Source organism: Taudactylus pleione, unplaced genomic scaffold (assembly GCF_031769625.1).
Source record: "Taudactylus pleione unplaced genomic scaffold, aTauple2 ptg000282l, whole genome shotgun sequence".
NCBI classification, from domain to species: domain Eukaryota; kingdom Metazoa; phylum Chordata; class Amphibia; order Anura; family Myobatrachidae; genus Taudactylus; species Taudactylus pleione.
The window spans coordinates 13,599,974-13,624,877 of NW_028284684.1; the positions used below are offsets into that span (position 1 = coordinate 13,599,974).

General features: G+C 38.9%; 10 non-coding genes across 10 annotated transcripts; all 10 read left to right on the forward strand.

Moving 5' to 3' along the window:
* Positions 1-372: 372 nt before the first annotated feature.
* On the forward strand, positions 373-444 carry TRNAD-GUC (transfer RNA aspartic acid (anticodon GUC)). Its single transcript has one exon. It is a non-coding gene; the product is annotated as a tRNA-Asp (tRNA).
* Positions 445-2,385: 1,941 nt separating this feature from the next.
* Positions 2,386-2,457, forward strand: TRNAD-GUC (transfer RNA aspartic acid (anticodon GUC)). The gene has a single exon. It is a non-coding gene; the product is annotated as a tRNA-Asp (tRNA).
* Positions 2,458-4,399: 1,942 nt separating this feature from the next.
* TRNAD-GUC (transfer RNA aspartic acid (anticodon GUC)) lies at positions 4,400-4,471 on the forward strand. Its single transcript has one exon. It is a non-coding gene; the product is annotated as a tRNA-Asp (tRNA).
* A 1,942-nt stretch (positions 4,472-6,413) lies between these two features.
* TRNAD-GUC (transfer RNA aspartic acid (anticodon GUC)) lies at positions 6,414-6,485 on the forward strand. The gene has a single exon. It is a non-coding gene; the product is annotated as a tRNA-Asp (tRNA).
* Positions 6,486-8,427: 1,942 nt separating this feature from the next.
* Positions 8,428-8,499, forward strand: TRNAD-GUC (transfer RNA aspartic acid (anticodon GUC)). Its single transcript has one exon. It is a non-coding gene; the product is annotated as a tRNA-Asp (tRNA).
* Positions 8,500-10,397: 1,898 nt separating this feature from the next.
* TRNAD-GUC (transfer RNA aspartic acid (anticodon GUC)) lies at positions 10,398-10,469 on the forward strand. The gene has a single exon. It is a non-coding gene; the product is annotated as a tRNA-Asp (tRNA).
* Positions 10,470-14,379: 3,910 nt separating this feature from the next.
* TRNAD-GUC (transfer RNA aspartic acid (anticodon GUC)) lies at positions 14,380-14,451 on the forward strand. Its single transcript has one exon. It is a non-coding gene; the product is annotated as a tRNA-Asp (tRNA).
* Positions 14,452-18,361: 3,910 nt separating this feature from the next.
* Positions 18,362-18,433, forward strand: TRNAD-GUC (transfer RNA aspartic acid (anticodon GUC)). Its single transcript has one exon. It is a non-coding gene; the product is annotated as a tRNA-Asp (tRNA).
* Positions 18,434-22,343: 3,910 nt separating this feature from the next.
* On the forward strand, positions 22,344-22,415 carry TRNAD-GUC (transfer RNA aspartic acid (anticodon GUC)). The gene has a single exon. It is a non-coding gene; the product is annotated as a tRNA-Asp (tRNA).
* Positions 22,416-24,358: 1,943 nt separating this feature from the next.
* Positions 24,359-24,430, forward strand: TRNAD-GUC (transfer RNA aspartic acid (anticodon GUC)). Its single transcript has one exon. It is a non-coding gene; the product is annotated as a tRNA-Asp (tRNA).
* The last annotated feature ends 474 nt before the right edge of the window (positions 24,431-24,904 follow it).

Genomic DNA, 24,904 nt, shown 5'->3' on the forward strand with positions numbered 1-24,904 from the left:
TCATTTGAGCTTTTTAAAGGATCTTGAATTACTAAATATACAATCAAGCATCAGAAATGGTCAACAATAAATCAATTCATAGAAATACCTATAAACACTGGCAAATCAACAGTTAAATCCTAGAACATCTCAGTCCAGGGATTATCGGACATGGGTAGAGTAAGAAAATGATAGCTGGGGCAATTTCTATAAGCATTTGACCTAGCTCATGATGCAGAAGAATCGACATGGATCTGATATATGGTGAAAGAGTACACTAACAAATTGATGTATAAATGATTTCAATCATTTTCATTACCCAAGGAAATTATATCAACTCTTAGTTGAAAATCACTTTTCTGGACTGGACCAGAAATCACAGCACACAGCAGATCCTCGTTAGTATAGTGGTGAGTATCCCCGCCTGTCACGCGGGAGACCGGGGTTCAATTCCCCGACGGGGAGGCTATAACTTTTATTTCTCCAATATTCCATTTCAGACACAGTGGAAAAATAATAATACAAATGTTATGGCATGCATAAATAACAACCCAAACTATAATATATTGAGATGTGTACTTAAAGGAAACCCTCATAGATCCATACAAATGGAATAGCAGATAGAGAAAACAAAATGTACCAACTGTAATGATATACTTCTATTACCATTTGTTGGCGTTAGGTGGCTATGGAATAAATCAGAATGGTTTGGTATTTTGGGAAGGTTTATACATACTTACATTTTTATATGTAGAAATAAAATATAGGCAAGGAGGTTGGCATATTGGTGTATGCCACTTTTTGGAATGAAAACTGCACACATTTTCTAGGACATCAAACTACAACATTCAGAATTATTTTGACATTTCTAGCATTGAAAGACCACATTGTTGGGCCCCATTCTCAAGAACAGTATAGGTCAAGTAACTTCTCAAGCAATTTTCTTGTGCTGTCTAAGCCCAACTCCATGAGGTGGGTCCTCAAGACCCAAATTCCATTTTGCAATGGTTAGTAGAATGGATTTTATTTTTTAACAAGCACTTCATTTACATGTCTTTGGCAAGCACCCAAAAATTTTCCTAAGGACTATGGGCATGATACAGACACACTCGCAAGCGCACAACACTCGTAAGTGGTTCGACGGTCCCCCACTACCCATGCGCCGCCTCCGGCGTGTGCATGCGCAAGATCCGTCCAGCGATGGCTGCTCCATCGATATGGGTCTAGCTACAAGACGGAGCGGCTGTCAATGTTGATTGATAACTCACCGCGTTTTGTATGCGGGGAGGGGGGGGTGGCTGCACAAATGCAGGCATTCCCTTAGGAATGCCTGGTGTTTGTGGGTGGCCCTACTGACATCACTAGTGATGTCAGTAGTGGACTTCCTGTTCTATTAGAGCAGGAAGTTTACTCGGGCTTGTGAGAGCTCAGACCCTTCCACAGGGTCTCCTCGCAAGCCTGATGGTCACGATAATCGCGATGGGCTCCTGGCCACTCGCAAAAGCTGTGGGAGGTCACCCACAGCTTAGCGAGCGGCCTGATGAAAGAAAAAGCAAATACAAAACATAAAAAACCGCCCTTGTTCTGAGCAAGCACTCACTAGCAGCAAGCGGCTCTGAATCAGGCCCTATATCAGCTATAATCTAAAAGATATTGCTTAGAACATGTACAACATGGCAAATCCAGCATTTATTGGACTTTATATTCAGGATTCCCATGTATTAAAATTGTATGGTATAGAATATTCAGAAAATGCATAGATATTTATTGGTGCCTTAAAAGAAGAGTGAATATATACATATATATATTTTTTTTAATTAAGTTGGAAACAGTAGCTGAATAATAGAGTAAATTATCAATTTTTATAGCATTCACATAATTTGGGCATAATTTAGCAGAAGAGATTTGGAGTTTAATATTCCTCATGCAGAGCTACCATTGGTCTCTAGCATAATAGTCTTTTAGCCATTCAAGGATTTCTAAGCAAATTCTAATTAGAAAAAAGTTGATAAGGGGTAATGGGTTTTGCTAAATTCATTTGAGCTTTTTAAAGGATCTTGAATTACTAAATATACAATCAAGCATCAGAAATTGTCAACCATAAATCAATTCATAGAAATACCTATAAACACTGGCAAATCAACAGTAAAATCCTAGAACATCTCAGTCCAGGGATTATCGGACATGGGTAGAGTAAGAAAATGATAGCTGGGGCAATTTCTATAAGCATTTGACCTAGCTCATGATGCAGAAGAATCGACATGGATCTGATATATGGTGAAAGAGTACACTAACAAATTGATGTATAAATGATTTCAATCATTTTCATTACCCAAGGAAATTATAACAACTCTTAGTTGAACATCACTTTTCTGGACTGGACCAGAAATCACAGCACACAGCCGATCCTCATTAGTATAGTGGTGAGTATCCCCGCCTGTCACGCGGGAGACCGGGGTTCAATTCCCCGACGGGGAGGCTATAACTTTTATTTCTCCAATATTCCATTTCAGACACAGTGGAAAAATAATAATACAAATGTTATGGCATGCATAAATAACAACCCAAACTATAATATATTGAGATGTGTACTTAAAGGAAACCCTCATAGATCCATACAAATGGAATAGCAGATAGAGAAAACAAAATGTACAAACTGTAATGATATACTTCTATTACCATTTGTTGGCGTTAGGTGGCTATGGAATAAATCAGAATGGTTTGGTATTTTGGGAAGGTTTATACATACTTACATTTTTATATGTAGAAATAAAATATAGGCAAGGAGGTTGGCATATTGGTGTATGCCACTTTTTGGAATGAAAATTGCACACATTTTCTAGGACATCAAACTACAACATTCAGAATTATTTTGACAATTCTAGCATTGAAAGACCACATTGTTGGGCCCCATTCTCAAGAACAGTATAGGTCAAGTAACTTCTCAAGCAATTTTCTTGTGCTGTCTAAGCCCAACTCCATGAGGTGTGTCCTCAAGACCCAAATTCCATTTTGCAATGGTTAGTAGAATGGATTTTATTTTTTAACAAGCACTTCATTTACATGTCTTTGGCAAGCACCCAAAAATTTTCCTAAGGACTATGGGCATGATTCAGACACACTCGCAAGCGCACAACACTCGTAAGTGGTTCGACGGTCCCCCACTACCCATGCGCTGCCTCCGGCGTGTGCATGCGCAAGATCCGTCCAGCGATGGCTGCTCCATCGATATGGATCTAGCTACAAGACGGAGCGGCTGTCAATGTTGATTGATAACTCACCGCAATTTGTATGCGGGGAGGGGGGGGTGGCTGCACAAATGCAGGCATTCCCTTAGGAATGCCTGGTGTTTGTGGGTGGCCCTACTGACATCACTAGTGATGTCAGTAGTGGACTTCCTGTTCTATTAGAGCAGGAAGTTTACTCGGGCTTGTGAGAGCTCAGACCCTTCCACAGGGTCTCCTCGCAAGCCTGATGGTCACGATAATCGCGATGGGCTCCAGGCCACTCGCAAAAGCTGTGGGAGGTCACCCACAGCTTAGCGAGTGGCCTGATGAAAGAAAAAAACAAATACAAAACATAAAAAACCGCCCTTGTTCTGAGCAAGCACTCACTAGCAGCAAGCGGCTCTTAATCAGGCCCTATATCAGCTATAATCTAAAAGATATTGCTTAGAACATGTACAACATGGCAAATCCAGCATTTATTGGACTTTATATTCAGGATTCCCATGTATTAAAATTGTATGGTATAGAATATCCAGAAAATGCATAGATATTTATTGGTGCCTTAAAAGAAGAGTGAATATATACATATATATATTTTTTTTAATTAAGTTGGAAACAGTAGCTGAATAATATAATAAATTATCAATTTTTATAGCATTCACATAATTTGGGCATAATTTAGCAGAAGAGATTTGGAGTTTAATATTCCTCATGCAGAGCTACCATTGGTCTCTAGCATAATAGTCTTTTAGCCATTAAAGGATTTCTAAGCAAATTCTAATTAGAAAAAAGTTGATAAGGGGTAATGGGTTTTGCTAAATTCATTTGAGCTTTTTAAAGGATCTTGAATTACTAAATATACAATCAAGCATCAGAAATGGTCAACCATAAATCAATTCATAGAAATACCTATAAACACTGGCAAATCAACAGTAAAATCCTAGAACATCTCAGTCCAGGGATTATCGGACATGGGTAGAGTAAGAAAATGATAGCTGGGGCAATTTCTATAAGCATTTGACCTAGCTCATGATGCAGAAGAATCGACATGGATCTGATATATGGTGAAAGAGTACACTAACAAATTGATGTATAAATGATTTCAATAATTTTCATTACCCAAGGAAATTATAACAACTCTTAGTTGAACATCACTTTTCTGGACTGGACCAGAAATCACAGCACACAGCAGATCCTCGTTAGTATAGTGGTGAGTATCCCCGCCTGTCACACGGGAGACCGGGGTTCAATTCCCCGACGGGGAGGCTATAACTTTTATTTCTCCAATATTCCATTTCAGACACAGTGGAAAAATAATAATACAAATGTTATGGCATGCATAAATAACAACCCAAACTATAATATATTGAGATGTGTACTTAAAGGAAACCCTCATAGATCCATACAAATGGAATAGCAGATAGAGAAAACAAAATGTACCAACTGTAATGATATACTTCTATTACCATTTGTTGGCGTTAGGTGGCTATGGAATAAATCAGAATGGTTTGGTATTTTGGGAAGGTTTATACATACTTACATTTTTATATGTAGAAATAAAATATAGGCAAGGAGGTTGGCATATTGGTGTATGCCACTTTTTGGAATGATAACTGCACACATTTTCTAGGACATCAAACTACAACATTCAGAAATATTTTGACATTTCTAGCATTGAAAGACCACATTGTTGGGCCCCATTCTCAAGAACAGTATAGGTCAAGTAACTTCTCAAGCAATTTTCTTGTGCTGTCTAAGCCCAACTCCATGAGGTGGGTCCTCAAGACCCAAATTCCATTTTGCAATGGTTAGTAGAATGGATTTTATTTTTTAACAAGCACTTCATTTACATGTCTTTGGCAAGCACCCAAAAATTTTCCTAAGGACTATGGGCATGATTCAGACACACTCGCAAGCGCACAACACTCGTAAGTGGTTCGACGGTCCCCCACTACCCATGCGCCGCCTCCGGCGTGTGCATGCGCAAGATCCGTCCAGCGACGGCTGCTCCATCGATATGGGTCTAGCTACAAGACGGAGCGGCTGTCAATGTTGATTGATAACTCACCGCGTTTTGTATGCGGGGAGGGGGGGGTGGCTGCACAAATACAGGCATTCCCTTAGGAATGCCTGGTGTTTGTGGGTGGCCCTACTGACATCACTAGTGATGTCAGTAGTGGACTTCCTGTTCTATTAGAGCAGGAAGTTTACTCGGGCTTGTGAGAGCTCAGACCCTTCCACAGGGTCTCCTCGCAAGCCTGATGGTCACGATAATCGCGATGGGCTCCAGGCCACTCGCAAAAGCTGTGGGTAGTCACCCACAGCTTAGCGAGTGGCCTGATGAAAGAAAAAAACAAATACAAAACATAAAAAAACGCCGTTATTCTGAGCAAGCACTCACTAGCAGCAAGCGGCTCTGAATCAGGCCCTATATCAGCTATAATCTAAAAGATATTGCTTAGAACATGTACAACATGGCAAATCCAGCATTTATTGGACTTTATATTCAGGATTCCCATGTATTAAAATTGTATGGTATAGAATATCCAGAAAATGCATAGATATTTATTGGTGCCTTAAAAGAAGAGTGAATATATACATATATATATTTTTTTTAAATAAGTTGGAAACAGTAGCTGAATAATAGAATAAATTATCAATTTTTATAGCATTCACATAATTTGGGCATAATTTAGCAGAAGAGATTTGGAGTTTAATATTCCTCATGCAGAGCTACCATTGGTCTCTAGCATAATAGTCTTTTAGCCATTCAAGGATTTCTCAGCAAATTCTAATTAGAAAAAAGTTGATAAGGGGTAATGGGTTTTGCTAAATTCATTTGAGCTTTTTAAAGGATCTTGAATTACTAAATATACAATCAAGCATCAGAAATGGTCAACAATAAATCAATTCATAGAAATACCTATAAACACTGGCAAATCAACAGTAAAATCCTAGAACATCTCAGTCCAGGGATTATCGGACATGGGTAGAGTAAGAAAATGATAGCTGGGGCAATTTCTATAAGCATTTGACCTAGCTCATGATGCAGAAGAATCGACATGGATCTGATATATGGTGAAAGAGTACACTAACAAATTGATGTATAAATGATTTCAATCATTTTCATTACCCAAGGAAATTATATCAACTCTTAGTTGAAAATCACTTTTCTGGACTGGACCAGAAATCACAGCAGACAGCAGATCCTCGTTAGTATAGTGGTGAGTATCCCCGCCTGTCACACGGGAGACCGGGGTTCAATTCCCCGACGGGGAGGCTATAACTTTTATTTCTCCAATATTCCATTTCAGACACAGTGGAAAAATAATAATACAAATGTTATGGCATGCATAAATAACAACCCAAACTATAATATATTGAGATGTGTACTTAAAGGAAACCCTCATAGATCCATACAAATGGAATAGCAGATAGAGAAAACAAAATGTACCAACTGTAATGATATACTTCTATTACCATTTGTTGGCGTTAGGTGGCTATGGAATAAATCAGAATGGTTTGGTATTTTGGGAAGGTTTATACATACTTACATTTTTATATGTAGAAATAAAATATAGGCAAGGAGGTTGGCATATTGGTGTATGCCACTTTTTGGAATGATAACTGCACACATTTTCTAGGACATCAAACTACAACATTCAGAAATATTTTGACATTTCTAGCATTGAAAGACCACATTGTTGGGCCCCATTCTCAAGAACAGTATAGGTCAAGTAACTTCTCAAGCAATTTTCTTGTGCTGTCTAAGCCCAACTCCATGAGGTGGGTCCTCAAGACCCAAATTCCATTTTGCAATGGTTAGTAGAATGGATTTTATTTTTTAACAAGCACTTCATTTACATGTCTTTGGCAAGCACCCAAAAATTTTCCTAAGGACTATGGGCATGATTCAGACACACTCGCAAGCGCACAACACTCGTAAGTGGTTCGACGGTCCCCCACTACCCATGCGCCGCCTCCGGTGTGTGCATGCGCAAGATCCGTCCAGCGACGGCTGCTCCATCGATATGGGTCTAGCTACAAGACGGAGCGGCTGTCAATGTTGATTGATAACTCACCGCGTTTTGTATGCGGGGAGGGGGGGGTGGCTGCACAAATACAGGCATTCCCTTAGGAATGCCTGGTGTTTGTGGGTGGCCCTACTGACATCACTAGTGATGTCAGTAGTGGACTTCCTGTTCTATTAGAGCAGGAAGTTTACTCGGGCTTGTGAGAGCTCAGACCCTTCCACAGGGTCTCCTCGCAAGCCTGATGGTCACGATAATCGCGATGGGCTCCAGGCCACTCGCAAAAGCTGTGGGTAGTCACCCACAGCTTAGCGAGTGGCCTGATGAAAGAAAAAAACAAATACAAAACATAAAAAAACGCCGTTATTCTGAGCAAGCACTCACTAGCAGCAAGCGGCTCTGAATCAGGCCCTATATCAGCTATAATCTAAAAGATATTGCTTAGAACATGTACAACATGGCAAATCCAGCATTTATTGGACTTTATATTCAGGATTCCCATGTATTAAAATTGTATGGTATAGAATATCCAGAAAATGCATAGATATTTATTGGTGCCTTAAAAGAAGAGTGAATATATACATATATATTTTTTTTTTAATTAAGTTGGAAACAGTAGCTGAATAATAGAATAAATTATCAATTTTTATAGCATTCACATAATTTGGGCATAATTTAGCAGAAGAGATTTGGAGTTTAATATTCCTCATGCAGAGCTACCATTGGTCTCTAGCATAATAGTCTTTTAGCCATTCAAGGATTTCTAAGCAAATTCTAATTAGAAAAAAGTTGATAAGGGGTAATGGGTTTTGCTAAATTCATTTGAGCTTTTTAAAGGATCTTGAATTACTAAATATACAATCAAGCATCAGAAATGGTCAACCATAAATCAATTCATAGAAATACCTATAAACACTGGCAAATCAACAGTAAAATCCTAGAACATCTCAGTCCAGGGATTATCGGACATGGGTAGAGTAAGAAAATGATAGCTGGGGCAATTTCTATAAGCATTTGACCTAGCTCATGATGCAGAAGAATCGACATGGATCTGATATATGGTGAAAGAGTACACTAACAAATTGATGTATAAATGATTTCAATCATTTTCATTACCCAAGGAAATTATATCAACTCTTAGTTGAAAATCACTTTTCTGGACTGGACCAGAAATCACAGCACACAGCTGATCCTCGTTAGTATAGTGGTGAGTATCCCTGCCTGTCACGCGGGAGACCGGGGTTCAATTCCCCGACGGGGAGGCTATAACTTTTATTTCTCCAATATTCCATTTCAGACACAGTGGAAAAATAATAATACAAATGTTATGGCATGCATAAATAACAACCCAAACTATAATATATTGAGATGTGTACTTAAAGGAAACCCTCATAGATCCATACAAATGGAATAGCAGATAGAGAAAACAAAATGTACCAACTGTAATGATATACTTCTATTACCATTTGTTGGCGTTAGGTGGCTATGGAAAAAATCAGAATGGTTTGGTATTTTGGGAAGGTTTATACATACTTACATTTTTAATATGTAGAAATAAAATATAGGCAAGGAGGTTGGCATATTGGGGTATGCCACTTTTTGGAATGAAAACTGCACACATTTTCTAGGACATCAAACTACAACATTCAGAATTATTTTGACATTTCTAGCATTGAAAGACCACATTGCTGGGCCCCATTCTCAAGAACAGTATAGGTCAAGTAACTTCTCAAGCAATTTTCTTGTGCTGTCTAAGCCCAACTCCATGAGGTGGGTCCTCAAGACCCAAATTCCATTTTGCAATGGTTAGTAGAATGGATTTTATTTTTTAACAAGCACTTCATTTACATGTCTTTGGCAAGCACCCAAAAATTTTCCAAAGGACTATGGGCATGATTCAGACACTACCCATGCGCCGCCTCCGGCGTGTGCATGCGCAAGATCCGTCCAGCGACAGCTGCTCCATCGATATGGGTCTAGCTACAAGACGGAGCGGCTGTCAATGTTGATTGATAACTCACTGCGTTATGTATGCGGGGAGGGGGGGGTGGCTGCACAAATGCAGGCATTCCCTTAGGAACGCCTGGTGTTTGTGGGTGGCCCTACTGACATCACTAGTGATGTCATTAGTGGACTTCCTGTTCTATTAGAGCAGGAAGTTTACTCGGGCTTGTGAGAGCTCAGACCCTTCCACAGGGTCTCCTCGCAAGCCTGATGGTCACGATAATCGCGTTGGGCTCCAGGCCACTCGCAAAAGCTGTGGGAGGTCACCCACAGCTTAGCGAGCGGCCTGATGAAAGAAAAAAACAAATACAAAACATAAAAAACCGCCCTTGTTCTGAGCAAGCACTCACTAGCAGCAAGCGGCTCTGAATCAGGCCCTATATCAGCTATAATCTAAAAGATATTGCTTAGAACATGTACAACATGGCAAATCCAGCATTTATTGGACTTTATATTCAGGATTCCCATGTATTAAAATTGTATGGTATAGAATATCCAGAAAATGCATAGATATTTATTGGTGCCTTAAAAGAAGAGTGAATATATACATATATATATTTTTTTTAATTAAGTTGGAAACAGTAGCTGAATAATAGAATAAATTATCAATTTTTATAGCATTCACATAATTTGGGCATAATTTAGCAGAAGAGATTTGGAGTTTAATATTCCTCATGCAGAGCTACCATTGGTCTCTAGCATAATAGTCTTTTAGCCATTCAAGGATTTCTAAGCAAATTCTAATTAGAAAAAAGTTGATAAGGGGTAATGGGTTTTGCTAAATTCATTTGAGCTTTTTAAAGGATCTTGAATTACTAAATATACAATCAAGCATCAGAAATGGTCAACAATAAATCAATTCATAGAAATACCTATAAACACTGGCAAATCAACAGTAAAATCCTAGAACATCTCAGTCCAGGGATTATCGGACATGGGTAGAGTAAGAAAATGATAGCTGGGGCAATTTCTATAAGCATTTGACCTAGCTCATGATGCAGAAGAATCGACATGGATCTGATATATGGTGAAAGAGTACACTAACAAATTGATGTATAAATGATTTCAATCATTTTCATTACCCAAGGAAATTATATCAACTCTTAGTTGAAAATCACTTTTCTGGACTGGACCAGAAATCACAGCACACAGCTGATCCTCGTTAGTATAGTGGTGAGTATCCCCGCCTGTCACGCGGGAAACCGGGGTTCAATTCCCTGACGGGGAGGCTATAACTTTTATTTCTCCAATATTCCATTTCAGACACAGTGGAAAAATAATACTACAAATGTTATGGCATGCATAAATAACAACCCAAACTATAATATATTGAGATGTGTACTTAAAGGAAACCCTCATAGATCCATACAAATGGAATAGCAGATAGAGAAAACAAAATGTACCAACTGTAATGATATACTTCTATTACCATTTATTGGCGTTAGGTGGCTATGGAATAAATCAGAATGGTTTGGTATTTTGGGAAGGTTTATACATACTTACATTTTTATATGTAGAAATAAAATATAGGCAAGGAGGTTGGCATATTGGTGTATGCCACTTTTTGGAATGAAAACTGCACACATTTTCTAGGACATCAAACTACAACATTCAGAATTATTTTGACATTTCTAGCATTGAAAGACCACATTGCTGGGCCCCATTCTCAAGAACAGTATAGGTCAAGTAACTTCTCAAGCAATTTTCTTGTGCTGTCTAAGCCCAACTCCATGAGGTGGGTCCTCAAGACCCAAATTCCATTTTGCAATGGTTAGTAGAATGGATTTTATTTTTTAACAAGCACTTCATTTACATGTCTTTGGCAAGCACCCAAAAATTTTCCTAAGGACTATGGGCATGATTCAGACACACTCGCAAGCGCACAACACTCGTAAGTGGTTCGACGGTCCCCCACTACCCATGCGCCGCCTCCGGCGTGTGCATGCGCAAGATCCGTCCAGCGACGGCTGCTCCATCGATATGGGTCTAGCTACAAGACGGAGCGGCTGTCAATGTTGATTGATAACTCACCTCGTTTTGTATGCGGGAAGGGGGGGGTGGCTGCACAAATGCAGGCATTCCCTTAGGAACGCCTGGTGTTTGTGGGTGGCCCTACTGACATCACTAGTGATGTCAGTAGTGGACTTCCTGTTCTATTAGAGCAGGAAGTTTACTCGGGCTTGTGAGAGCTCAGACCCTTCCACAGGGTCTCCTCGCAAGCCTGATGGTCACGATAATCGCGATGGGCTCCAGGCCACTCGCAAAAGCTGTGGGAGGTCACCCACAGCTTAGCGAGCGGCCTGATGAAAGAAAAAAACAAATACAAAACATAAAAAACCGCCCTTGTTCTGAGCAAGCACTCACTAGCAGCAAGCGGCTCTGAATCAGGCCCTATATCAGCTATAATCTAAAAGATATTGCTTAGAACATGTACAACATGGCAAATCCAGCATTTATTGGACTTTATATTCAGGATTCCCATGTATTAAAATTGTATGGTATAGAATATCCAGAAAATGCATAGATATTTATTGGTGCCTTAAAAGAAGAGTGAATATATACATATATATATATTTTTTAATTAAGTTGGAAACAGTAGCTGAATAATAGAATAAATTATCAATTTTTATAGCATTCACATAATTTGGGCATAATTTAGCAGAAGAGATTTGGAGTTTAATATTCCTCATGCAGAGCTACCATTGGTCTCTAGCATAATAGTCTTTTAGCCATTCAAGGATTTCTAAGCAAATTCTAATTAGAAAAAAGTTGATAAGGGGTAATGGGTTTTGCTAAATTCATTTGAGGTTTTTAAAGGATCTTGAATTACTAAATATACAATCAAGCATCAGAAATGGTCAACCATAAATCAATTCATAGAAATACCTATAAACACTGGCAAATCAACAGTAAAATCCTAGAACATCTCAGTCCAGGGATTATCGGACATGGGTAGAGTAAGAAAATGATAGCTGGGGCAATTTCTATAAGCATTTGACCTAGCTCATGATGCAGAAGAATCGACATGGATCTGATATATGGTGAAAGAGTACACTAACAATTTGATGTATAAATGATTTCAATCATTTTCATTACCCAAGGAAATTATAACAACTCTTAGTTGAAAATCACTTTCAAGACTGGACCAGAAATCAAAGCACACAGCTGATCCTTGTTAGTATAGTGGTGAGTGTCCCCGCCTGTCACGCGAGAGACCGGGGTTCAATTCCCCGATGGGGAGGCTATAACTTTTATTTCTCCAATATTCCATTTCAGACACAGTAGAAAAATAATAATACAAATGTTATGGCATGCATAAATAACAACCCAAACTATAATATATTGAGATGTGTACTTAAAGGAAACCCTCATAGATCCATACAAATGGAATAGCAGATAGAGAAAACAAAATGTACCAACTGTAATGATATACTTCTATTACCATTTGTTGGCGTTAGGTGGCTATGGAATAAATCAGAATGGTTTGGTATTTTGGGAAGGTTTATACATACTTACATTTTTATATGTAGAAATAAAATATAGGCAAGGAGGTTGGCATATTGGTGTATGCCACTTTTTGGAATGAAAACTGCACACATTTTCTAGGACATCAAACTACAACATTCAGAATTATTTTGACATTTCTAGCATTGAAAGACCACATTGCTGGGCCCCATTCTCAAGAACAGTATAGGTCAAGTAACTTCTCAAGCAATTTTCTTGTGCTGTCTAAGCCCAACTCCATGAGGTGGGTCCTCAAGACCCAAATTCCATTTTGCAATGGTTAGTAGAATGGATTTTATTTTTTAACAAGCACTTCATTTACATGTCTTTGGCAAGCACCCAACAATTTTCCAATCGACTATGGGCATGATTCAGACACTACCCATGCGCCGCCTCCGGCGTGTGCATGCGCAAGATCCGTCCAGCGACGGCTGCTCCATCGATATGGGTCTAGCTACAAGACGGAGCGGCTGTCAATGTTGATTGATAACTCACCGCGTTTTGTATGCGGGGAGGGGGGGGTGGCTGCACAAATGCAGGCATTCCCTTAGGAACGCCTGGTGTTTGTGGGTGGCCCTACTGACATCACTAGTGATGTCATTAGTGGACTTCCTGTTCTATTAGAGCAGGAAGTTTACTCGGGCTTGTGAGAGCTCAGACCCTTCCACAGGGTCTCCTCGCAAGCCTGATGGTCACGATAATCGCGATGGGCTCCAGGCCACTCGCAAAAGCTGTGGGAGGTCACCCACAGCTTAGCGAGCGGCCTGATGAAAGAAAAAAACAAATACAAAACATAAAAAACCGCCCTTGTTCTGAGCAAGCACTCACTAGCAGCAAGCGGCTCTGAATCAGGCCCTATATCAGCTATAATCTAAAAGATATTGCTTAGAACATGTACAACATGGCAAATCCAGCATTTATTGGACTTTATATTCAGGATTCCCATGTATTAAAATTGTATGGTATAGAATATCCAGAAAATGCATAGATATTTATTGGTGCCTTAAAAGAAGAGTGAATATATACATATATATTTTTTTTTTAATTAAGTTGGAAACAGTAGCTGAATAATAGAATAAATTATCAATTTTTATAGCATTCACATAATTTGGGCATAATTTAGCAGAAGAGATTTGGAGTTTAATATTCCTCATGCAGAGCTACCATTGGTCTCTAGCATAATAGTCTTTTAGCCATTCAAGGATTTCTAAGCAAATTCTAATTAGAAAAAAGTTGATAAGGGGTAATGGGTTTTGCTAAATTCATTTGAGCTTTTTAAAGGATCTTGAATTACTAAATATACAATCAAGCATCAGAAATGGTCAACCATAAATCAATTCATAGAAATACCTATAAACACTGGCAAATCAACAGTAAAATCCTAGAACATCTCAGTCCAGGGATTATCGGACATGGGTAGAGTAAGAAAATGATAGCTGGGGCAATTTCTATAAGCATTTGACCTAGCTCATGATGCAGAAGAATCGACATGGATCTGATATATGGTGAAAGAGTACACTAACAAATTGATGTATAAATGATTTCAATCATTTTCATTACCCAAGGAAATTATATCAACTCTTAGTTGAAAATCACTTTTCTGGACTGGACCAGAAATCACAGCACACAGCTGATCCTCGTTAGTATAGTGGTGAGTATCCCCGCCTGTCACGCGGGAGACCGGGGTTCAATTCCCCGACGGGGAGGCTATAACTTTTATTTCTCCAATATTCCATTTCAGACACAGTGGAAAAATAATAATACAAATGTTATGGCATGCATAAATAACAACCCAAACTATAATATATTGAGATGTGTACTTAAAGGAAACCCTCATAGATCCATACAAATGGAATAGCAGATAGAGAAAACAAAATGTACCAACTGTAATGATATACTTCTATTACCATTTGTTGGCGTTAGGTGGCTATGGAATAAATCAGAATGGTTTGGTATTTTGGGAAGGTTTATACATACTTACATTTTTATATGTAGAAATAAAATATAGGCAAGGAGGTTGGCATATTGGTGTATGCCACTTTTTGGAATGAAAACTGCACACATTTTCTAGGACATCAAACTACAACATTCAGAATTATTTTGGCATTTCTAGCATTGAAAGACCACATTGCTGGGCCCCATTCTCAAGAACAGTATAGGTCAAGTAACTTCTCAAGCAATTTTCTTGTGCTGTCTAAGCCCAACTCCATGAGGTGGGTCCTCAAGACCCAAATTCCATTTTGCAATGGTTAGTAGAATGGATTTTATTTTTTAACAAGCACTTCATTTACATGTCTTTGGCAAGCACCCAAAAATTTTCCTAAGGACTATGGGCATGATTCAGACACACTCGCAAGCGCACAACACTCGTAAGTGGTTCGACGGTCCCCCACTACCCATGCGCCGCCTCCGGCGTGTGCATGCGCAAGATCCGTCCAGCGACGGCTGCTCCATCGATATGGGTCTAGCTACAAGACGGAGCGGCTGTCAATGTTGATTGATAACTCACCGCGTTTTGTATGCGGGAAGGGGGGGGTGGCTGCACAAATGCAGGCATTCCCTTAGGAACGCCTGGTGTTTGTGGGTGGCCCTACTGACATCACTAGTGATGTCAGTAGTGGACTTCCTGTTCTATTAGAGCAGGAAGTTTACTCGGGCTTGTGAGAGCTCAGACCCTTCCACAGGGTCTCCTCGCAAGCCTGATGGTCACGATAATCGCGATGGGCTCCAGGCCACTCGCAAAAGCTGTGGAAGGTCACCCACAGCTTAGCAAGCGGCCTGATGAAAGAAAAAAACAAATACAAAACATAAAAAAACGCCCTTGTTCTGAGCAAGCACTCACTAGCAGCAAGCGGCTCTGAATCAGGCCCTATATCAGCTATAATCTAAAAGATATTGCTTAGAACATGTACAACATGGCAAATCCAGCATTTATTGGACTTTATATTCAGGATTCCCATGTATTAAAATTGTATGGTATAGAATATCCAGAAAATGCATAGATATTTATTGGTGCCTTAAAAGAAGAGTGAATATATACATATATATTTTTTTTTTAATTAAGTTGGAAACAGTAGCTGAATAATAGAATAAATTATCAATTTTTATAGCATTCACATAATTTGGGCATAATTTAGCAGAAGAGATTTGGAGTTTAATATTCCTCATGCAGAGCTACCATTGGTCTCTAGCATAATAGTCTTTTAGCCATTCAAGGATTTCTAAGCAAATTCTAATTAGAAAAAAGTTGATAAGGGGTAATGGGTTTTGCTAAATTCATTTGAGCTTTTTAAAGGATCTTGAATTACTAAATATACAATCAAGCATCAGAAATGGTCAACCATAAATCAATTCATAGAAATACCTATAAACACTGGCAAATCAACAGTAAAATCCTAGAACATCTCAGTCCAGGGATTATCGGACATGGGTAGAGTAAGAAAATGATAGCTGGGGCAATTTCTATAAGCATTTGACCTAGCTCATGATGCAGAAGAATCGACATGGATCTGATATATGGTGAAAGAGTACACTAACAATTTGATGTATAAATGATTTCAATCATTTTCATTACCCAAGGAAATTATAACAACTCTTAGTTGAAAATCACTTTCAAGACTGGACCAGTAATCACAGCACACAGCTGATCTTTGTTAGTATAGTGGTGAGTGTCCCCGCCTGTCACGCGAGAGACCGGGGTTCAATTCCCCGACGGGGAGGCTATAACTTTTATTTCTCCAATATTCCATTTCAGACACAGTGGAAAAATAATAATACAAATGTTATGGCATGCATAAATAACAACCCAAACTATAATATATTGAGATGTGTACTTAAAGGAAACCCTCATAGATCCATACAAATGGAATAGCAGATAGAGAAAACAAAATGTACCAACTGTAATGATATACTTCTATTACCATTTGTTGGCGTTAGGTGGCTATGGAATAAATCAGAATTGTTTGGTATTTTGGGAAGGTTTATACATACTTACATTTTTATATGTAGAAATAAAATATAGGCAAGGAGGTTGGCATATTGGTGTATGCCACTTTTTGGAATGAAAACTGCACACATTTTCTAGGACATCAAACTACAACATTCAGAATTATTTTGACATTTCTAGCATTGAAAGACCACATTGCTGGGCCCCATTCTCAAGAACAGTATAGGTCAAGTAACTTCTCAAGCAATTTTCTTGTGCTGTCTAAGCCCAACTCCATGAGGTGGGTCCTCAAGACCCAAATTCCATTTTGCAATGGTTAGTAGAATGGATTTTATTTTTTAACAAGCACTTCATTTACATGTCTTTGGCAAGCACCCAAAAATTTTCCAAAGGACTATGGGCATGATTCAGACACTACCCATGCGCCGCCTCCGGCGTGTGCATGCGCAAGATCCGTCCAGCGACGACTGCTCCATCAATATGGGTCTAGCTACAAGACGGAGCGGCTGTCAATGTTGATTAATAACTCACCGCGTTTTGTATGCGGGGAGGGGGGGGTGGCTGCACAAATGCAGGCATTCCCTTAGGAACGCCTGGTGTTTGTGGGTGGCCCTACTGACATCACTAGTGATGTCATTAGTGGACTTCCTGTTCTATTAGAGCAGGAAGTTTACTCGGGCTTGTGAGAGCTCAGACCCTTCCACAGGGTCTCCTCGCAAGCCTGATGGTCACGGTAATCGCGATGGGCTCCAGGCCACTCGCAAAAGCTGTGGGAGGTCACCCACAGCTTAGCGAGCGGCCTGATGAAAGAAAAAAACAAATACAAAACATAAAAAACCGCCCTTGTTCTGAGCAAGCACTCACTAGCAGCAAGCGGCTCTGAATCAGGCCCTATATCAGCTATAATCTAAAAGATATTGCTTAGAACATGTACAACATGGCAAATCCAGCATTTATTGGACTTTATATTCAGGATTCCCATGTATTAAAATTGTATGGTATAGAATATCCAGAAAATGCATAGATATTTATTGGTGCCTTAAAAGAAGAGTGAATATATACATATATATATTTTTTTTAATTAAGTTGGAAACAGTAGCTGAATAATAGAATAAATTATCAATTTTTATAGCATTCACATAATTTGGGCATAATTTAGCAGAAGAGATTTGGAGTTTAATATTCCTCATGCAGAGCTACCATTGGTCTCTAGCATAATAGTCTTTTAGCCATTCAAGGATTTCTAAGCAAATTCTAATTAGAAAAAAGTTGATAAGGGGTAATGGGTTTTGCTAAATTCATTTGAGCTTTTTAAAGGATCTTGAATTACTAAATATACAATCAAGCATCAGAAATGGTCAACCATAAATCAATTCATAGAAATACCTATAAACACTGGCAAATCAACAGTAAAATCCTAGAACATCTCAGTCCAGGGATTATCGGACATGGGTAGAGTAAGAAAATGATAGCTGGGGCAATTTCTATAAGCATTTGACCTAGCTCATGATGCAGAAGAATCGACATGGATCTGATATATGGTGAAAGAGTACACTAACAAATTGATGTATAAATGATTTCAATCATTTTCATTACCCAAGGAAATTATATCAACTCTTAGTTGAAAATCACTTTTCTGGACTGGACCAGAAATCACAGCACACAGCTGATCCTCGTTAGTATAGTGGTGAGTATCCCCGCCTGTCACGCGGGAGACCGGGGTTCAATTCCCCGACGGGGAGGCTATAACTTTTATTTCTCCAATATTCCATTTCAGACACAGTGGAAAAATAATAATACAAATGTTATGGCATGCATAAATAACAACCCAAACTATAATATATTGAGATGTGTACTTAAAGGAAACCCTCATAGATCCATACAAATGGAATAGCAGATAGAGAAAACAAAATGTACCAACTGTAATGATATACTTCTATTACCATTTGTTGGCGTTAGGTGGCTATGGAATAAATCAGAATGGTTTGGTATTTTGGGAAGGTTTATACATACTTACATTTTTATATGTAGAAATAAAATATAGGCAAGGAGGTTGGCATATTGGTGTATGCCACTTTTTGGAATGAAAACTGCACACATTTTCTAGGACATCAAACTACAACATTAAGAATTATTTTGACATTTCTAGCATTGAAAGACCACATTGCTGGGCCCCATTCTCAAGAACAGTATAGGTCAAGTAACTTCTCAAGCAATTTTCTTGTGCTGTCTAAGCCCAACTCCATGAGGTGGGTCCTCAAGTCCAAAATTCCATTTTGCAATGGTTAGTAGAATGGATTTTATTTTTTAACAAGCACTTCTTTTACATGACTTTGGCAAGCACTCAAAAATTTTCCTAAGGACTATGGGCCTGATTCAGACACACTCGCAAGCGCACAACACTCGTAAGTGGTTCGACGGTCCCCCACTACCCATGCGCCGCCTCCGGCGTGTGCATGCGCAAGATCCGTCCAGCGACGGCTGCTCCATCGATATGGGTCTAGCTACAAGACGGAGTGGCTGTCAATGTTGATTGATAATTCACCGCGTTTTGTATGCGGGGAGGGGGGGGTGGCTGCACAAATGCAGGCATTCCCTTAGGAACGCCTGGTGTTTGTGGTTGGCCCTACTGACATCACTAGTGATGTCAGTAGTGGACTTCCTGTTCTATTAGAGCAGGAAGTTTACTCGGGCTTGTGAGAGCTCAGACCCTTCCACAGGGTCTCCTCGCAAGCCTGATGGTCACGATAATCGCGATGGGCTCCAGGCCACTCGCAAAAGCTGTGGAAGGTCACCCACAGCTTAGCAAGCGGCCTGATGAAAGAAAAAAACAAATACAAAACATAAAAAAACGCCCTTGTTCTGAGCAAGCACTCACTAGCAGCAAGCGGCTCTGAATCAGGCCCTATATCAGCTATAATCTAAAAGATATTGCTTAGAACATGTACAACATGGCAAATCCAGCATTTATTGGACTTTATATTCAGGATTCCCATGTATTAAAATTGTATGGTATAGAATATCCAGAAAATGCATAGATATTTATTGGTGCCTTAAAAGAAGAGTGAATATATACATATATATATTTTTTTTAATTAAGTTGGAAACAGTAGCTGAATAATAGAATAAATTATCAATTTTTATAGCATTCACATAATTTGGGCATAATTTAGCAGAAGAGATTTGGAGTTTAATATTCCTCATGCAGAGCTACCATTGGTCTCTAGCATAATAGTCTTTTAGCCATTCAAGGATTTCTAAGCAAATTCTAATTAGAAAAAAGTTGATAAGGGGTAATGGGTTTTGCTAAATTCATTTGAGCTTTTTAAAGGATCTTGAATTACTAAATATACAATCAAGCATCAGAAATGGTCAACCATAAATCAATTCATAGAAATACCTATAAACACTGGCAAATCAACAGTAAAATCCTAGAACATCTCAGTCCAGGGATTATCGGACATGGGTAGAGTAAGAAAATGATAGCTGGGGCAATTTCTATAAGCATTTGACCTAGCTCATGATGCAGAAGAATCGACATGGATCTGATATATGGTGAAAGAGTACACTAACAATTTGATGTATAAATGATTTCAATCATTTTCATTACCCAAGGAAATTATAACAACTCTTAGTTGAAAATCACTTTCAAGACTGGACCAGTAATCACAGCACACAGCTGATCTTTGTTAGTATAGTGGTGAGTGTCCCCGCCTGTCACGCGAGAGACCGGGGTTCAATTCCCCGACGGGGAGGCTATAACTTTTATTTCTCCAATATTCCATTTCAGACACAGTGGAAAAATAATAATACAAATGTTATGGCATGCATAAATAACAACCCAAACTATAATATATTGAGATGTGTACTTAAAGGAAACCCTCATAGATCCATACAAATGGAATAGCAGATAGAGAAAACAAAATGTACCAACTGTAATGATATACTTCTATTACCATTTGTTGGCGTTAGGTGGCTATGGAATAAATCAGAATTGTTTGGTATTTTGGGAAGGTTTATACATACTTACATTTTTATATGTAGAAATAAAATATAGGCAAGGAGGTTGGCATATTGGTGTATGCCACTTTTTGGAATGAAAACTGCACACATTTTCTAGGACATCAAACTACAACATTCAGAATTATTTTGACATTTCTAGCATTGAAAGACCACATTGCTGGGCCCCATTCTCAAGAACAGTATAGGTCAAGTAACTTCTCAAGCAATTTTCTTGTGCTGTCTAAGCCCAACTCCATGAGGTGGGTCCTCAAGACCCAAATTCCATTTTGCAATGGTTAGTAGAATGGATTTTATTTTTTAACAAGCACTTCATTTACATGTCTTTGGCAAGCACCCAAAAATTTTCCAAAGGACTATGGGCATGATTCAGACACTACCCATGCGCCGCCTCCAGCGTGTGCATGCGCAAGATCCGTCCAGCGACGGCTGCTCCATCGATATGGGTCTAGCTACAAGACGGAGCGGCTGTCAATGTTGATTAATAACTCACCGCGTTTTGTATGCGGGGAGGGGGGGGTGGCTGCACAAATGCAGGCATTCCCTTAGGAACGCCTGGTGTTTGTGGGTGGCCCTACTGACATCACTAGTGATGTCATTAGTGGACTTCCTGTTCTATTAGAGCAGGAAGTTTACTCGGGCTTGTGAGAGCTCAGACCCTTCCACAGGGTCTCCTCGCAAGCCTGATGGTCACGATAATCGCGATGGGCTCCAGGCCACTCGCAAAAGCTGTGGGAGGTCACCCACAGCTTAGCGAGCGGCCTGATGAAAGAAAAAAACAAATACAAAACATAAAAAAACGCCCTTGTTCTGAGCAAGCACTCACTAGCAGCAAGCGGCTCTGAATCAGGCCCTATATAAGCTATAATCTAAAAGATATTGCTTAGAACATGTACAACATGGCAAATCCAGCATTTATTGGACTTTATATTCAGGATTCCCATGTATTAAAATTGTATGGTATAGAATATCCAGAAAATGCATAGATATTTATTGGTGCCTTAAAAGAAGAGTGAATATATACATATATATATTTTTTTTAATTAAGTTGGAAACAGTAGCTGAATAATAGAATAAATTATCAATTTTTATAGCATTCACATAATTTGGGCATAATTTAGCAGAAGAGATTTGGAGTTTAATATTCCTCATGCAGAGCTACCATTGGTCTCTAGCATAATAGTCTTTTAGCCATTCAAGGATTTCTAAGCAAATTCTAATTAGAAAAAAGTTGATAAGGGGTAATGGGTTTTGCTAAATTCATTTGAGCTTTTTAAAGGATCTTGAATTACTAAATATACAATCAAGCATCAGAAATGGTCAACCATAAATCAATTCATAGAAATACCTATAAACACTGGCAAATCAACAGTAAAATCCTAGAACATCTCAGTCCAGGGATTATCGGACATGGGTAGAGTAAGAAAATGATAGCTGGGGCAATTTCTATAAGCATTTGACCTAGCTCATGATGCAGAAGAATCGACATGGATCTGATATATGGTGAAAGAGTACACTAACAAATTGATGTATAAATGATTTCAATCATTTTCATTACCCAAGGAAATTATATCAACTCTTAGTTGAAAATCACTTTTCTGGACTGGACCAGAAATCACAGCACACAGCTGATCCTCGTTAGTATAGTGGTGAGTATCCCCGCCTGTCACGCGGGAGACCGGGGTTCAATTCCCCGACGGGGAGGCTATAACTTTTATTTCTCCAATATTCCATTTCAGACACAGTGGAAAAATAATAATACAAATGTTATGGCATGCATAAATAACAACCCAAACTATAATATATTGAGATGTGTACTTAAAGGAAACCCTCATAGATCCATACAAATGGAATAGCAGATAGAGAAAACAAAATGTACCAACTGTAATGATATACTTCTATTACCATTTGTTGGCGTTAGGTGGCTATGGAATAAATCAGAATGGTTTGGTATTTTGGGAAGGTTTATACATACTTACATTTTTATATGTAGAAATAAAATATAGGCAAGGAGGTTGGCATATTGGTGTATGCCACTTTTTGGAATGAAAACTGCACACATTTTCTAGGACATCAAACTACAACATTAAGAATTATTTTGACATTTCTAGCATTGAAAGACCACATTGCTGGGCCCCATTCTCAAGAACAGTATAGGTCAAGTAACTTCTCAAGCAATTTTCTTGTGCTGTCTAAGCCCAACTCCATGAGGTGGGTCCTCAAGTCCAAAATTCCATTTTGCAATGGTTAGTAGAATGGATTTTATTTTTTAACAAGCACTTCATTTACATGACTTTGGCAAGCACTCAAAAATTTTCCTAAGGGCTATGGGCCTGATTCAGACACACTCGCAAGCGCACAACACTCGTAAGTGGTTCGACGGTCCCCCACTACCCATGCGCCGCCTCCGGCGTGTGCATGCGCAAGATCCGTCCAGCGACGGCTGCTCCATCGATATGGGTCTAGCTACAAGACGGAGTGGCTGTCAATGTTGATTGATAATTCACCGCGTTTTGTATGCGGGGAGGGGGGGGGTGGCTGCACAAATGCAGGCATTCCCTTAGGAACGCCTGGTGTTTGTGGTTGGCCCTACTGACATCACTAGTGATGTCAGTAGTGGACTTCCTGTTCTATTAGAGCAGGAAGTTTACTCGGGCTTGTGAGGGCTCAGACCCTTCCACAGGGTCTCCTCGCAAGCCTGATGGTCACGATAATCGCGATGGGCTCCAGGCCACTCGCAAAAGCTGTGGGAGGTCACCCACAGCTTAGCGAGCGGCCTGATGAAAGAAAAAAACAAATACAAAACATAAAAAACCGCCCTTGTTCTGAGCAAGCACTCACTAGCAGCAAGCGGCTCTGAATCAGGCCCTATATCAGCTATAATCTAAAAGATATTGCTTAGAACATGTACAACATGGCAAATCCAGCATTTATTGGACTTTATATTCAGGATTCCCATGTATTAAAATTGTATGGTATAGAATATCCAGAAAATGCATACATATTTATTGGTGCCTTAAAAGAAGAGTGAATATATACATATATATTTTTTTTTTAATTAAGTTGGAAACAGTAGCTGAATAATAGAATAAATTATCAATTTTTATAGCATTCACATAATTTGGGCATAATTTAGCAGAAGAGATTTGGAGTTTAATATTCCTCATGCAGAGCTACCATTGGTCTCTAGCATAATAGTCTTTTAGCCATTCAAGGATTTCTAAGCAAATTCTAATTAGAAAAAAGTTGATAAGGGGTAATGGGTTTTGCTAAATTCATTTGAGCTTTTTAAAGGATCTTGAATTACTAAATATACAATCAAGCATCAGAAATGGTCAACCATAAATCAATTCATAGAAATACCTATAAACACTGGCAAATCAACAGTAAAATCCTAGAACATCTCAGTCCAGGGATTATCGGACATGGGTAGAGTAAGAAAATGATAGCTGGGGCAATTTCTATAAGCATTTGACCTAGCTCATGATGCAGAAGAATCGACATGGATCTGATATATGGTGAAAGAGTACACTAACAAATTGATGTATAAATGATTTCAATCATTTTCATTACCCAAGGAAATTATATCAACTCTTAGTTGAAAATCACTTTTCTGGACGGGACCAGAAATCACAGCACACAGCTGATCCTCGTTAGTATAGTGGTGAGTATCCCCGCCTGTCACGCGGGAGACCGGGGTTCAATTCCCCGACGGGGAGGCTATAACTTTTATTTCTCCAATATTCCATTTCAGACACAGTGGAAAAATAATAATACAAATGTTATGGCATGCATAAATAACAACCCAAACTATAATATATTGAGATGTGTACTTAAAGGAAACCCTCATAGATCCATACAAATGGAATAGCAGATAGAGAAAACAAAATGTACCAACTGTAATGATATACTTCTATTACCATTTGTTGGCGTTAGGTGGCTATGGAATAAATCAGAATGGTTTGGTATTTTGGGAAGGTTTATACATACTTACATTTTTATATGTAGAAATAAAATATAGGCAAGGAGGTTGGCATATTGGTGTATGCCACTTTTTGGAATGAAAACTGCACACATTTTCTAGGACATCAAACTACAACATTCAGAATTATTTTGACATTTCTAGCATTGAAAGACCACATTGCTGGGCCCCATTCTCAAGAACAGTATAGGTCAAGTAACTTCTCAAGCAA